This window comes from Drosophila miranda, chromosome XR, assembly GCF_003369915.1.
Source record: "Drosophila miranda strain MSH22 chromosome XR, D.miranda_PacBio2.1, whole genome shotgun sequence".
NCBI lineage: Eukaryota > Metazoa > Arthropoda > Insecta > Diptera > Drosophilidae > Drosophila > Drosophila miranda.
The window spans coordinates 21,824,308-21,839,937 of record NC_046674.1 but is presented as its reverse complement, the minus strand read 5'-3'; the positions used below and the strand labels follow the sequence as shown (position 1 = coordinate 21,839,937).

Genomic DNA, 15,630 nt, shown 5'->3' with positions numbered 1-15,630 from the left:
TTGGGGTATAGAAAGTCAACGTAAAATGCCATCACTTAAAGTCATTCAAGCATTTATTTATGTCAAAACATTGTCCGCTAAGCTGCTGCGAACCCTCGGAAAGAGGGTAGAGGGAGGAGGGAAGAGGTACCGGCACCACCAGGGGTCAGTCGGCCAGCCAGACGAATGTATAACTCAATTATAGGCGGCTGTGTGCTCACACCGCAGCGGGGTGTCGGCGCATTGGCATTGGCCCCTTATACGATTATGCTCGTATACTCGTACGAGTATAGTTTTTAGTCTTCGTCCCTATGGTGTCTGGTCTCTGGTCTTTGGTCCCTGGTCTGGAGAGTAGTTTGAATGGACAGGGACGATAGTCTAGCAGACAATGCTCCTGCGGCGATCGGGGTCATTGCGGTTTAGGACAGTCTCTGCGGGGAAAGAGATAACCGACTGACTGGTCTGCATAGATGTCATTAGAAGCCTGGTATCAATGCTCAATGAAAACATCTTTTGCTGCACTTTTATCGCCAGCATTCGTTGTCCCTACCCTGATTTCTGTGTGGCCCGCATGCACAATCGGATCGTACATTTTGCCATTTTGTACTGGCCACGACCGAACCGATCTCCAAGGGCCGGGCCGGGCGGAGCAGACATGATTTCTGTATAACGAGAACAATGTTTTTAACGTTCTCTTCTTTGGGCCACACTGCAGTTGCGCGTCGTTGGCGATCCCCGTTTCTGAAGAGCTTCAGGAGTCGCAAAGGGGGCAGGATGCAAGTGAGGCAAGTACACGATGGGGATCGGATCGTGCAAAAGTACAGCGACGGACTGACAGGTGGCGCCGGCGCCGATTTGAATTTAAATATGAGAAGAGAGTGGGATGGGTCATAGTTCCAGCAAACTCTCATTCTCCGACGCAGCCACAATGTTTTTTGTACATACATATAAGAGAACACAAGCTGACACAAAACGTCTCTTGTTTCTCAGCGTAAACTACGACCTTTTCAATTGGATCTTAATAAATATGTTCGTTCGCTTAACTTATTTCATAGCAACTTTTAGAGCCGATATAGAACCGATTGATCCGCACTCAATCCTGAGTTTTCTGCTTGTCAATTTTTGACACTTCCCTTATGGAAAATACATATCACAACTTTCCTTTGTCTAATCGTTTTCTAATGGTTTATACATTCTGCATATATGTATGCTACAAATTGACAACACATTCATCGTCTACAGGGCTATATCATTACTTATTTTAAGAATATATTCGAGTGTACATACTCGTACATATGTATCGTATACAGAGAAAGGGAAATTATTGCCTAACTAAATTGATTCCTATCCTAAGGATGAAGATTAAGAGCAGCCGCTTGTAGTGACACGCCCTCCAAATGAACACAGTAGCGATGTTAATGTGTAATCCCCGACACGTGGATGAAATTATGTTCCTTAAAGGGCCAGGCATTAGGACGAGTGCCTCCTTGGATACACCCCGCAATCAACGTCGATGCCTTGGCCCTGTGCGAGTCTCATAAAATCCAATTGGGGGTAGAAAAATGTGACGCTAACCTAAAATATTTTACGTGGGTATTTATATTTTTATATACAGTACACTCGTGCCTAATATCCCATAAAATTGAGCCACTTTCGTAGCTGAAAAAGTGCTAGTATTCGTACAATAAATAAATCAGCATATTTTTGGGATGTCAGTGGGATTTTTAGTCACAGCCATCTCTAAAACAAGAAGCCCTTGTTTTCATATCATTTCTCATCTATGGAGGTCTTCCAGCATACCCCGCTACGAATCAATGGCTGAAAATATTCCCATAATTTGGCCAGAATCAGAATTCATTGTGAAACTGGCGCCATTCAGTGAGAGATCTCTCTGTACAGAGTCCTTTCCTCTTTCGTACACTCGTAATGGTTTCTTATCGGCGAGACGGTTGTGAATGACAAACTTGTCGCACAATAGCACTGTTGTGGGTCGTCGACGAGGCACCGTCCAGCCAGCGGGGGGAACAGAACGGGACAGGGCAGGACAGGTCCGGATTACACGGCAGGCAGGTCATCTTGTCTGCAGACCAGACCCCTGCCCCTGCCCCTGCCCCTGCGTGGTCCAGGTTTCAGGTCCCAGGTCCCACCGACGCGTTACGCTCGCATATCTGTTACAAAGAGTAATGATCGTAATGTAGCACAAGTATCTTTAAGATGCATTCGATATTTCAGAATGAACTACCTGTCCGCCTGGCAGGCCGGACCGGCCGGCCACATCCAGTGTGTCGTCGGTCCTGTCATCGACACAGCAAAAGGCTAGTTAATCTGAGACGACCTCGATAACGTTTTAGTGCTCAATTTTGATTCTACGCCCTTTGTGGTTTGGGTCTTTACAACTGTTTATGTCTTTTATGATTTTGTCGTGGCTCTTTCTCTTCCTCTGTATCTGTGTATCTGTCGCAGTGCCTGTTGGCCTGGACTTGGATTTGGATTGGGCTTGGGCCCTGCGGCTTGGGCCCAAAAGACGCTGGCAAGACAAGCCTTTTGGGTTGCTTGTCCTGCCGGCATGGCCTTTACCTTTGTCTCTGCCTCTGCCTCTGTCTCTGCCCCTGTCACTCCTTCCACTCTCCACTCTCGGAGTCAATCCCAAAGCCGTTATGGCTGTAATTTAATATCCTAGCCGGACCGTTTGCATTGGAGTTTTATTTAATCATGACAGCCGACCGACTTACTTCGGATACAGTGGTTATCGACGAGCGAGCGCTATTGGCGTTACGCCCAGTCGGTGTTTCACACTTTGCCCTTGGTCTTAGTCGCCGTCGCTGTGGTACCCACTGTACGGTTGTCTGTTGTCGGCTGTCGGTTGTCGATGTCCTCCATATCCAGGGAGGAGGCCGCTCTGCTCACATTCGAGAGTCCAACTCCGAGTCCAAGTCCGAGTCCGAGTGCGTGCGCGCGGCCATTAAGGTCTCTTCTGGGTCTCTGATTTCCTAAATGTCCGAGAGAGAACCTTCGCGTTCGGCGTTCGTTCGTTCTTTCGTTCGTTCGTTCGGCTCATTTAAATATTTTATCATCTCTGGGCTGGGAAGACACTAAAGAGAATTTTATATCTTTTCGGTTCGCTACGTTTTTATCACTCGAATGAACAAAAACATTTGTTACCAATCAGAGTTCTTAATTTTACGGCCTGTGTGTTTGCGACAAAAGTGCCGCTTCTCGACTCCAGAGACACTGGACACTGGACGCTGGATCGTTTGTCGGCTTTGTCGCAGAAATTAGCCGCGTATTCCTTTTTAGAGCTTGTATTGGGAGTGGAGTCCAGTATCTTAATTGGCTTTGATGCTGCGATGGGATGGCTTTTCATAAACGTCAGACCGGACATGTTTGCATTCCCTCATTCCCGTTCCCGTTCCCGCTCCCGCTCCCTGATTCCCGTACAAGCATCGTACATCTCTGCGAATAAATACGAGTATATCCACACAAATGGAGATTAGTCACATAAATGATCATAACATAGTTTTATTAATCGAATTTGGATTTATTGAATTGAGAAAAGATTCCGAGCTAATAAAGCTAATGAACTTCTGAGTCGGAATAAGTATCAGTAGTATATTTATTTTGTACAGCAGAGGAATGGAGGAAGAACTGTAGGAAGCATCTGTAGGAAATTGCAACAAATGACAAATTGTGGCATATAAATTGTTCCCCCCCTGCCCCCATAAAGGCAGCGGGGAAACGTCAACTGTTCCTGCCACGGTTGAATATATAGAGCGTTTGCGTTTGCCTTTGCCTTTGTCTTTTCTTTAAAATTATGTTAACTAGCCAAGAGAGCCAAGAGCCAAGAGCCGATCGAGCAGGGACGCACGAGGGGCATAATTTATTCATACGTCAAACAGAATGTCATTCGAAGTCCCCACAAAAATGCACACCCATGCATCCCATGCCCATCGTTTGGGATGCACTCGAAAAATTAGGGGACCAATTCTCCCCGAAGACGCGAGGGGATAATACTAGGGAAACAACATTCAATCAACCTTCGATGAAAATACTTTTCTGAGTGTACTTGTAGGCCCATACTCGGGATGATACCCATGGCCCATGGCCATGCCCATGTCCATGCCCATGCACTGCAATGTCAGACGAGAGAAATGAGCAGAGTGGCCGGGGGGTGGCAGAAAGAGCGACTGTGACAGCGACTGCGACTGCGAATGACCCTTCGATGGCGGGGAAGTAGCGGCAAACGCAAATAAAATGCAGCATATTGGGAAAATTTCACGGTCTTTTGGCCGCCAGCGAGCGGCCAACTGGTCATCGGTCGATGGTCAAGTCAAGTCAAGGGCTAATTTATAGAGCGATTCGGTGGGTGTTTGTTTGTTTGTTTTTGTTTGTTCATTTCCCTTCACTTCATTTCATTTTATTTCATTTGAGATTCAATTTATGCCCACCGAATGGAAATAGGAATGGGAAGTGGAAGGGGAATGTGGTGGACGAGCGGGGGGAGAGACGGTAGTGGGAGAGTGCGTAAGGGCCAGGTAAATTGAAAAATGGACATTTGTAGTTAGATATCCATTTACCCACGCCATGCTCTCGGACGTACTCGTAAAACAAGGGCTATATATCTATCGAATATAGCCAGGGGCTGGGGCTGGGGCTGGGGCTGGGGCCTGGGCTGGGCTGCAAGTGGTTGATCAGGGTCGACTTTTCGGCTTAGATAAGCTGCTGCTGGCTGGCGCTCCTGCTCCTGCTTCTGCTTCTGCTCTTGCTATCTCGACAGTGACAGACGGTGTTCAGGGTTAAAGTTACTGTCAACTCTGCCACCGGCTCTGGCTCTGGCTCTGGCTGTGGCTGTGGCTCTGGCGCTCTCCTGCCTCTTAGGGGTTGTTTCCGCGTGCGGCTGGGACCCTGTGCTGGTTTGACATGCAGATGTGACGAGCGCGGATTTGTTTCGTGTATCTTTTTCGCTGTTTTGCTCTGTGACAGGGACAACTTGATTTCTCGTTGGAATGGATGCGCTTTCAGGAAAATCCTTTTAGGCCTGTTGTAGTCCCCTTCTCCGTCCCCTGTCCCCTGTCCCCTGTCCCCTGCCACGGACTCCGGCTCGGGAGGCGCTGCTCACGAGTGCATTTGACACTTTGTACTTGATGGATTACGTTAATTATTGATTAAATGGGCTTGTACTTGTCAGGCGAAAGTAAAATCCATTATGTATTTGAATATCGCCTTGGCCCTGGCCTGGCCTGGCCCAGGCGCGGAAATTAGATTTAAATTTTTTGGGAATTTATAATTTGACATGAACTGGGCGCGCATTTGATGGATGCCCGCTCGGATGGATGCTTGAATGGATGCTGGGATGGGAGGAGTACAATCACCATCACCATCGCCATCGCCACCGCCACCGCCAAAGGCGCTGAATACGCTGAAGGGTCTCGGTCTCGGTCTCCGTCACCGTCTCCGTCTCGGTTTTGGTCGCGGTCTTGGTCTCGGTTATGGTCTCGGGAACGGGAACTTACCTCAATGACATTCCGCTGATGTCGCTCCAAGCGCCAGTTTTCAATAATATATGTATGTATGTATGTAGACGAGGAGTACGTACGAGGAGAGGCTGCAACCAAACGGGTCGTGGAAGAGGCACGGACACGCACTGAAAGCCGGCTGTGGCTCTGGCGATTGAGGAGATAAGGCGAGGCGAGGTCTTTAAGAGATGCCGCGTCGTTATTTTTCGGTTGTCGCTTCATCTGCTCTGATTAATTCCCTCTGATGAAATGCCGCTGCGGCAGCCACTTGCCTCCGTAGTGGGCCTCTGTCGCTGCTCTCTGCCCCTAGCACTGGCATTGCCCCTGGCACTGGCACTGGCACGGGCACTGGCTCTCGCAGTGTGCGCATTTTTCAAATTAGGTTCGAAGCGAGGAACTTTGATTTATCGGCCTTCATTCCGACAACAGCACTCTTCCGTCGACGCCATTTTGAGCAAGTGGCGGTGGCCACACAGCGTAGGGTGCAGCAGCAGCAGCAGCAGCAGCTTCACAAGTTGCACCATTAAAAAGCTCAAAGCTTTGGCTCCGACTGATTTCGGGGAAAGCTGTTTTCGGCTCGTAGTGCATGGCATGGCTCCGATATAGTTCCCTCGTTTCGTCAACTGAAACTTTGGCGTTGCATGTGGCTGGGAAATTTCCTGCCAAATGGGGCAGCATTTTCCTCGACACGAAAAATTTCCTCGTCGCCAGCCAGCTGCTGGGCTAATCGTTCGTACGTACTACGTACTCGCTCAAATTTCCCACTATTTTCCCCTGCGCAGCAGCGCTGTCTGCTACTCGTTAGTTAGGCGCCGCAAAATGGCTGCGCATTTATCTGCGGCCCTTGAGCCATTGGTGCGAGCGAGGCAGCTCTAGTGTCGCAGCCAATTCCCCTTCACATCAACAAAACAACCACAATACAGGTTTTATGTATTTTTACCTAAAAAAAAATCTGTGCAAAACTTTAACTTTGATATGTGGCTCTCGTCAACAATAGTCGAGCATTGCACAGCCTTGATCCTGCGAAAACATTGCAAATCGATTGGAAAATAAATAGCTACAATAACTACATAATTACATACATAGAGTCGTGTGAAAAATAATAAAGACACTTAGCTATGTTTCAGCAAAAACCCTGTTAATCGACTATTTTCCGAAATTTTCAACTGATCTTATTCCTGTCAAGTGGGTTTTTCTATCGAAGAAGGATGTCCCAGAATGACGCTTGTCGTTGAGGAGCATTTTCACATGGCAACCACATACCATAATTGATACTCCTCCACATTTAATAGTTCTAACAGGCTATAATTTGTTTCTTTCTTGGTCTGCCACAATAGGGGTATTAAATATTACATTTTGTCTCATCCGAGGAAAGGATATTGCGCCATTAGTTTACAGGCCATGTGAATCATCTTCGGCAATGTTCCGGTAGGAAAATCCATTATTGTGGACAATTTTGATGTCCCTATATAAATAGGCATTGCTACCATCCTAAAAGTAGAAACTTTGTTTTGTGTATGTTTTTATATATAAAAAAAATACTTTAACTAATTACTCGCAATAGTTTAAAACAAAACAACTATAAACTAAATATATTTTTAACTAAATATATGAAATATCGGTAACAACAGTACACTTGGACTTTTCACTTTTACCTTGAAGAGTGCAAACATAAACCAACTTAAAAAAATTATTCTCAGTTTCAAATAACTGAAACTAGTTCTTTTATAGAACTTTTACTGAAACAAAGACAAGAAACCCTATTATAATTTTTCACAGGATGGTATAAATGCGCAGCTGTGGTATGAAAAGATACTTCAAAAGTAGCAGAACGATCATTTTTGGACCACTTCCATGAATGTATTGTAACTTTAAGATTACTTTAAGATCTAATTGTTACTAAAAAGAGAGCTAGAGGATAGATGTTTTATTTCTCTATCAATCATATTCTTCTGTAGTTTTGAAACTAAATTCCCATAAACATTGTCACATATTTAGATTCCATAAATTGCAGCTGCGAAAAGAGATTTCAAGACATTTAGCTTGTTAAAATAATGATCTGCCAAAAGTGGACTCCAGGTTGAGCAGCACTCGAAAAGCCATATACCGAGAGCACATACAACACATACGAGTATGTCGATAGATACATACAGACGTCTATAGACATACTAAAATATTGAAGAACAGAACAAAAATCGAATGGACGTTCTAAACTTAGAATCCAATTGCTTGATTTTTGTTTGTGGCGCACTTTGATGCTTGATAATTCATTTCCATTTTCATTAGGAAAAGCTGTCATTTAATGGGGACAGTCCCATCCAAATTGGAGCAATATCCAGCAGCCAGAGATATGTACATTTTGGTTTTGAGATAATGTGGGAATCTATTATGGAAGCTGGGAAAGAGCACATCAAATACATGACAACGAAGTGCAGTGCACCAGAAATTGAAGAAAAATCCAGAAGGAGGGTAGCTCTGAGCATTTAGCGTTATTTATTTCATCATCTGCAACCACTAAGAACCACTACCATGAATCCCGCACAACCCCTATTTGATCTCAAATATTATAACACAGAATTGTTATATAATCCTAGTGGCATTTAACATAACCCGTGAGCAAAAGTTTAAATATTTTAAAATATTATACTGTTTAAGTTTTTTTGTAAATTAAACTTAGCCTAAGGCAATTGCAACTGAACCGAATCTAAATAAATAAATAAAATTTCCTCGTGTGGAGACTTCATTTTTATAGCTTCCACTCCGAGAGTGACGAAAAGGAATATTTCTATTATGAATGTTTCAATTTCAGCATTGCCAAAGTATTCTTCTTCAACGAAGTCAAATAAGGGTCGCTAGAAAATTCTCAACCCCAATTGTGACAGTAAGCGAAAATATCTTTAAAAGGATATATCGGTATGAAGGATATGGGATATGTTAAATGCACTATACGTCTTCGGACCTTCCACGCGATTTTTTTTTTCTTGTAACACAAGTACACTCAGTACCCATTTTAAAATGAAACATACTGAAATATTCCATTAAGAAGTCTTTTAATACGGCCCATATTTAATCAAAATATAAAGGGAAATATATTTAATCGAAATATGAAAATATTTAGTTTAAATAGGAAATATAATTATTTTAATTATAAAGTACTTTTCGATCAAATATTTCCACTCTTGAAACAAGTTTATTTGTATACATCTTCCAATCTAATGGTGCCTATTCAATTATTAGGGTTTGTTCCTCTGGGTATGGATCTAAAACCCTTAGACGCTTCTCGTTTATTAGTTTAACCATGTACTGTACCCATCCCCTTTTTTGATACAAATGCCAAGATAGTGGACTGCTGATAAAAGTTGTAAAGGATTTTGTAAGAAGAGCAAAGGTGAATCTGAAGCGATGGAGCAACAGAGTTGTTTACCCGTGCTATTACCATGACCGCGATTACATTATAATACCTAGGGTCCTGAAATATTTTTACTTTCCCTCCCGTTTCCCTCCTGTACATATGCAAATCCGAAAAAAGGCCACATTGTTCTCGAATCATCAGAATGTTCAAGCGCTCCAACTATCGCTGCATGAGCCTGGCTAAATGTCTGCTCTAATGACTCCTCATAACAAATTAATGAGTCCACTCTCGAATATAAGCTGTAGTTTTCCCTGCATGTTCTATCCGGCAACAGCGGTTGCGGTGGTCCTCTCTAATGTTTACACGATACGCCCACAATCTGCGACAAGAGAATGTGACCGGGACCGTGACCGGGGCCGGGTCGGGGACGGGGAACGGGAACGAGAACTAGAACCCCCATCCGATGTCACACCGATGTCAGGCCGTAGAAACAATGGTAAATCAGAACTAATTTCAGAAGGTCTACCCATCAAAGCTCCGCCCAACCGCTGAATGTTACGGAGTATGTCTAATAGACACCTTACTTGTCATCCACCACCTCCCGCCCCGGAAACACAAGCTTCCAAAGACTGTTATTTAAAGTTTCAAATTTCGGACATTTGTCCGTCACGACCCTGACCAACGGTGGTTGAATGCTCGAATGGCCGTACGTATGTACATATGTACGTACACACACCCGTATAAGTATATGCAGGAGTGTGTGTCCGCCGACCCGAGGGACGTACGAGTGCGAATATGCAGGCCTAAGACATAGACATCGACATCGGCATCGGCATCGAGGACAAGCCTTGGGCCGTGGGCCTCGGGGCTCGACCTGGACTGGACCTGGTGACAACGAAAGTCCTTGTTTCTAGCAGAATGTAGTTTGTTTGACATCTATTTAAAAGTTTAATCGGATGAGTGTAGTCTGTGCGGTTAGGCTGACCAAAACACAGTGTATTACATAGTCACTGACTTTCCGCATCGGCACCAGACCATACCAGACCAGAACAGAGCAGACCAGCCGACCAGCCGACCAGACGACAGGTGTTGCAATTTCGGGGTTGAGTCTGAGAACCTGGGGTGAGCGAGCTCCTTTCTTGCTGATGGCTAATAGCAGACGCTCTTTCAACACCAATTAACGTTGATTCGGTGGAGCCAGCAGCGCCAGTCCCGGTCCCACATACCGCATACCACATACGAGTATTCTTTCCACATACTATGCACAGTCAAAGAAGAAGGGCTATGGCTATGGCTATGGCTATGGGTGTGGGCTGTGGGTGTGGGTGATCGGCAGCCTGTCGCCACAACCACTTCATGCTTGATCGGACGGACGGCGTGGCGTATCTCCACATCGAAAATTTAATTGCCGTTCTGTGCCCATCCGCCTCTTTTGGCCATCTATCTAGCTGATAGCCCAATTATGTACATACACACACGAGCATATGCCGAGACAATTGTCGCATCCACTGGCCAGGGCCTATCTATCGGTCGGTAAGTAATTGTAGGCAAATATTTGTGTTTGCTCTTTGCCGCTATCTGAGAGAGCGGCAACTTGAAATGCACGAATTTGACACTTTGTCCAAGTATCGGACAACAAGAAGTGGATTCTACTGCTCGGCTCCACTGGCTCTGCTGGCTCTACTGGCTATCAATGGAAACAATAGCAACCAACTCTCCGCCCCCTGCACACGGCCATGGCAGTAGTCAAACCATTGTTCAGTGCGAAACTTTTAATTAAATGCCTAATAGATGTTTGTCACTCTTGTGCGCCGATTAATAGTTCGATTTTATTCGGTCTCGTGATCTACCGTGTCATGTCCGTGCGGCCGGCAATTAATTTCCACCCGGCAAGAGGTTTTGTCAAGAACAATCGAGTGTCAGTCCCAGAGCCAGAGCCAGAGCCACCTCCCGATACTCGGTAAACTTTCTGCACTTTGAACACTGGCTGGACTGGCCTTTCGTTTGACTAACCGACACCCAGGCGATAAGCTGGCGCCTCGACCCTGTATATCGGGCCAAATATGGATGCATAAGAAGATAAATTTAATTTCCTCGGCCCCGCCGATTTTATCGGGCATTTATTTAATTTAATTAATTGAAAAGTGCAGAAAACACCAGCAGTATCCAGTTTATCGGAAGCCGACAAAGGAACTATTGAAGAGCTGGTGAAACTTTTCAGAGTTACCTTCTAGCAAATAGACGTATACGTAGACGTGTACGTGTACTCATTTTCTATCAATAGGTAGATCCCCTTCCATGAAGAATTGCTTTCACAGATTTTCGGTATTTTTTTCCACACTTATTTTAGCCCCGATCTCAGCAATATGGTGCTCTCGTACACACCTACATATTTATGGGTATTTACCTAGTGAATGGTTGTGGAACGGTCGATCAATTAACTTTGCTGACATCGTTTAGCGCTGGGGCTTCATTCAGAACGAAATGCAGTTCTTGAATATTTCATTAAATGGGTTCGTTTTTTCTTTCGTTTTGGCTATGTACAGATTCCGATGACGCTGACGAAAACTTGTACTAATTTTAAAACTTTTAACATATAACAAAATTATTCGGGATTTACATTGAAGGCATTCTAAAGACGAGGTGATTCAATGCTCAGTTCTAGAATAATATAGTATTCAAAATTAGTTCAGAATTAGTCTAGAGGTGCTGCCGCTGCTGGTGCCTCTCCAGCTATTGCCACACCGAAAGTACCACATGTCGCAGGCCTTTTGTATGTTCGTCAGTTTTGTTCGCGATCACGACCTTCAAAGGCGCGAACTAATTTTCGTGATTACATTACAAAGCCTTTTGCATGCCAATCGCATGCAAATATGTAATCAAATGAAAGTTCTGGGGGGTCCGACCCCCACAGCAAATCGACAACACACATATCGGGGGCCCATGCCCAATGCCCAATGCCCATTGGGCACTGGGCGTTGGTCATTGCCCATGCCCCTGCCTGTCGGAGATCGGACGGAGCAGCGACTGAAATATGATCGGCGATCGCATTTACAAACGCAAATGTAATCGTGGAGATTCTGGTGGCTCTGGAGTGCAGCGTTTGCATTTAATTTCCCCAGCCCAGCCCGGCCCGTCCAAAGCAGTGCAGTGCAGTGCAGTCGAAAGTGTGCACATTTTTGTTGCTCTTTGGTGGTCCCAATAGCCCATCCGGTCGGTCCGTCCACCAGTCCGCCAGTCCGTCCGTCCGTCCGTGCGGGGCTATGCCGCGAACCGTTGTCGACGCCCCAGTCGCCAATGCTGTCTACATTGGATTTCCGGCGTGGTGTAAGAATGCCTGCCTTCAATGGCTTTTGCTTATGCTAGTGCTTACGATTTGGCTTGGGCTTGGGCATGGGCATGGGCTTGGGGTTTTGCCGATGTCGATGCCGATGCCGATGCCGATGCCGCTTACATCGGATCATGCTTAATTGGCAAAATATGATTCATGGCGTTCGTTCTGCACTTTCGTTTTGGCTTTGTTTGCGGGCACTGCACTTTTTGTCGTCCATAAACAATTAATGATGATGGGGTTTCATAACCAAAGCAGTGTCGCCTCGCCGTTCCGCATGTGTTATTTTTGCCCACAGAGATAGTGCCTAATTTTGTTGCATGCGAGAGAGTACACGCGACTCCTGATTCCCGATTTCCGATTTGCGCTATAGTCTGCATCGCTGGCTCCCTCGTGATAAAGGCTTTGGTATCAATTAAGAGCGCACTGCAATTGCAATTGCCTCCCAGCCTCTCTCTCCCTCTCTCTCAATGGTGGCACGCCGATTGGCCCGATGTCAAACTCATAAATACGTCATGTTCAATTAAGAAGCGTTAATTGAAAGTAATGAACATTTATCGACAAATGGAAGCGACGGAATTGAGTCCGCGGAAATGGCACTTGGAAATGAGCGGACCCACCTATGTATGTCCATTGTACATACATATACTCGTATACGTACAACATAATATGATATAATATCCAGTAGTTGAAGGCCCTTCATGTACTACACACGAGGTACGTCAATGCAGATGTTCGATTCCGTAAGGTAATCCATTCGATGGGCCTCTATACGGTAAGTATAGAGAGAGGAGAGGCATGAATGTACGAGTATGAAAGAGGTACTCTTGAATGAAATCGCTTTAAGCCGCTGTTTGTGTTAATACGAATTCATTGTTTTTTTTTCGTGGGGCAAAATTATAAGTAAATAAATATGCATGAGTCCCGGCGAATGGGTCTATGGCTTTTAGGCTAACATTTTTCGAAACTTTTACGTTTGGATTCTTAATTCGACAAAACACGCAAAGTTCATAAATTTCCAAAGTGAATATGTTTTCACCAACATGCATTTAGTCTGGTCGAATGGAGCAACGGAGCCGCCTTGCCTTGCCTTGCCTTGCCTTTCCTCGCCTCGGACCTTGCCACTTCGAGTGGCAGTGGCAGTGGCAAGCCAAACAGAATACCGACTAACAAGAAGAACGAACAGTGGGGCCGGGGCGGGGGCGGGGACAGAGTGGAAACGTTGCTTGCGGCGTGGCTACATTGTTTGCAACTACAAGTAATTAATTTTACCACTACAAGGTTTTAATGACTTCTAAAAAGTTTTTAGCATTTCTGGATTATCCGGGCCCGGGCCGGGCCGAGCCGGGCCGGGTCTCTAAGTCAACGACGACGGCGGCTTTCTCCGGGCGTGTAGGCGTAGGCGTGCCGACAAAGCCTCTGCTGACTATTGTGCTACAAGTTTGTAAAAATAAATGAGTAGCCCGAGATGGGGATGGGGATGGGGATGGGGACAAGGGCTGTGTATGGTAAATGGTGACTCTGCTAAACTTGAAGCTCTAATAGGCTTTGCTTTGCTATGCTTGGCTTTTTGCTCTGGACTCTCTGGCCTGTGGCTGCCGGCACACAGCTGGCTGTCTGTTTATGGCCAGTGTCATGTCCAGGGCGAACCGCAAGGCCAAGGAGAGCCGGCCAGCGCCAGCGGCAGCGCCTTTGCCTTCGTTTTCGCCTTCGGATTGAGTCATGCCGTGGACACAATGTGCGGTTTTTGGTTTGGTTTGGTTTGTTGATATAATTTGAATTTTATGGTGTAATTACGGTCATAAATGTATTTGCCATTTAATGGACCCACCAGCATCGGTCACCCGAGCCCATGCCCGAGCCTTGTCCTTCTCGGCCACCCAGGAAAACAATGTTGCCGCTGCTGTTGGCTGCTGGGTTGAAGTTGAATGAGAGTCGAGTTGAGTCGAGAACCTTTTTCACTCTACTCCATTTGCCTCCCCCCAGCCCCTTCCAGTTCGCTCATTGTGGAACTACTATAAAGTGATAAAACTGTGAAAACATCCTGATGTATGAGGCGAGAGTGGGGACCCACAGTGGAGCTGGAGCTGGAGCTGAAGACAGGCGCCGTAAGTGCATTTAATTTGCATTTATTGGATATTAGCACGTCTACCTCCTGGGCCTGTGCCTGTGCCTGTGCCTCTGCCTTTGCCTGTGGCTGTTCCTTGTGCCTTGCTTCTTTGTGTGGCTCTGCAAGTGCAAGACGCCGCAAAAACAAAATGATGTGGTAATCTATATATACATATATATATAGAGAGAGAGAGAGAGAGAGAGGGAAAGAGGCATGCAACCCGTACACTTAATAAGCAAAAGCCAACAATGTAGCAGCCCAGCAATGGCCGTTTGGTTGGGGGTTAGTGTCGAATGTTAACGTTAACCCAGCGACAGTCCCGGTGTTCAAACTTTAAATACAATACGCTAATGGCATGGCATTGTGCCCGGGATGGAGACGGAGATGGAGCCCGGCAGAGTAGAGTAGAATGTGGATTGGTTTTGGTTTTGATTTTGGATTCTGAATCGGATTCGGATTCGTATTCGGCTTCCCAGCGCTTTGTTTTTGTCAACCATGACAAAAGTGGCGACAGCTCGCTCGCCCGCTGTACGTACTCGCGAAATGCCAGGGAACGAGCAGCAAAAAGAGCAGCAGGGAACACTCTGAATTATAAACATTTTAAATTGAAATAACGTGTCGCAATTTTTTGTCGCTGCTCTGCTCAGCTCCTCTCTCCTCTCCTGCCTCCCAAAAACAGAACAGAACAGCACAGAACAGCCAAAGAGCAGAGTTGAACGGAGCAGAAACAGAAACAGAAACTTCAAAAACGTCGTTAACGCTTACCTACCGCGCATTCTGCAATCAAATACGATTGATCTCACACTCGCACTATAGTTCTGTGTTGGGTCTGTGCCTGGGCTCTGGCTCTGGCTCTGGGCCGGGTCTGTGCCTGGGTCTGAGACTGGGACTGGGACTGGGCCTGGACTGGGTCGGGTGGTGGTAGCACCAGCAGCATCAGCAGGCAGCTGGCTGGAGCATCACCATCAACAACAGCAGTGACAATGGCGACAGCAAAACAACAGCAGCAACAGCCACGGCTAAAGGACAGAGCCACGGCAACAGAATGGCCGGACGGAGAGACATACAGAAAGACAGACAGTCGCAGGAAGTGAGTTTTGGGGCCCTCATTTCGGCATGGACTCTGTCTCTGGTCTCTGGCTGGATATGGATGGGGCCATCGCCACCGCCACCGCCACTGCCACTGCCACCACGCGTGTCTCCAAGTCGGTGGCATGGCATAGGTGGCAATGACAATCGCGACCGGATGCTTCAAATCAGATATTGTTTTACTTTGCGCCTTCATTCAGAAATTCGAATTTCGATTGTCAGCGTGTCTGTGTCGCTGTGTATTTTATTTTTATTT

The 15,630-nt window shown here is 46.0% G+C and overlaps 1 long non-coding RNA gene across 1 annotated transcript; it reads right to left on the bottom strand.

The window, feature by feature from the left end:
• Window positions 1-10: 10 nt before the first annotated feature.
• On the bottom strand, window positions 11-5,939 carry LOC108165553. The gene is made up of 3 exons (XR_001775970.2): window positions 5,490-5,939; window positions 2,222-3,432; window positions 11-2,147 (listed from the first exon to the last, which is right to left on the bottom strand). It is a non-coding gene; the product is annotated as an uncharacterized LOC108165553 (long non-coding RNA).
• Window positions 5,940-15,630: the final 9,691 nt, after the last annotated feature.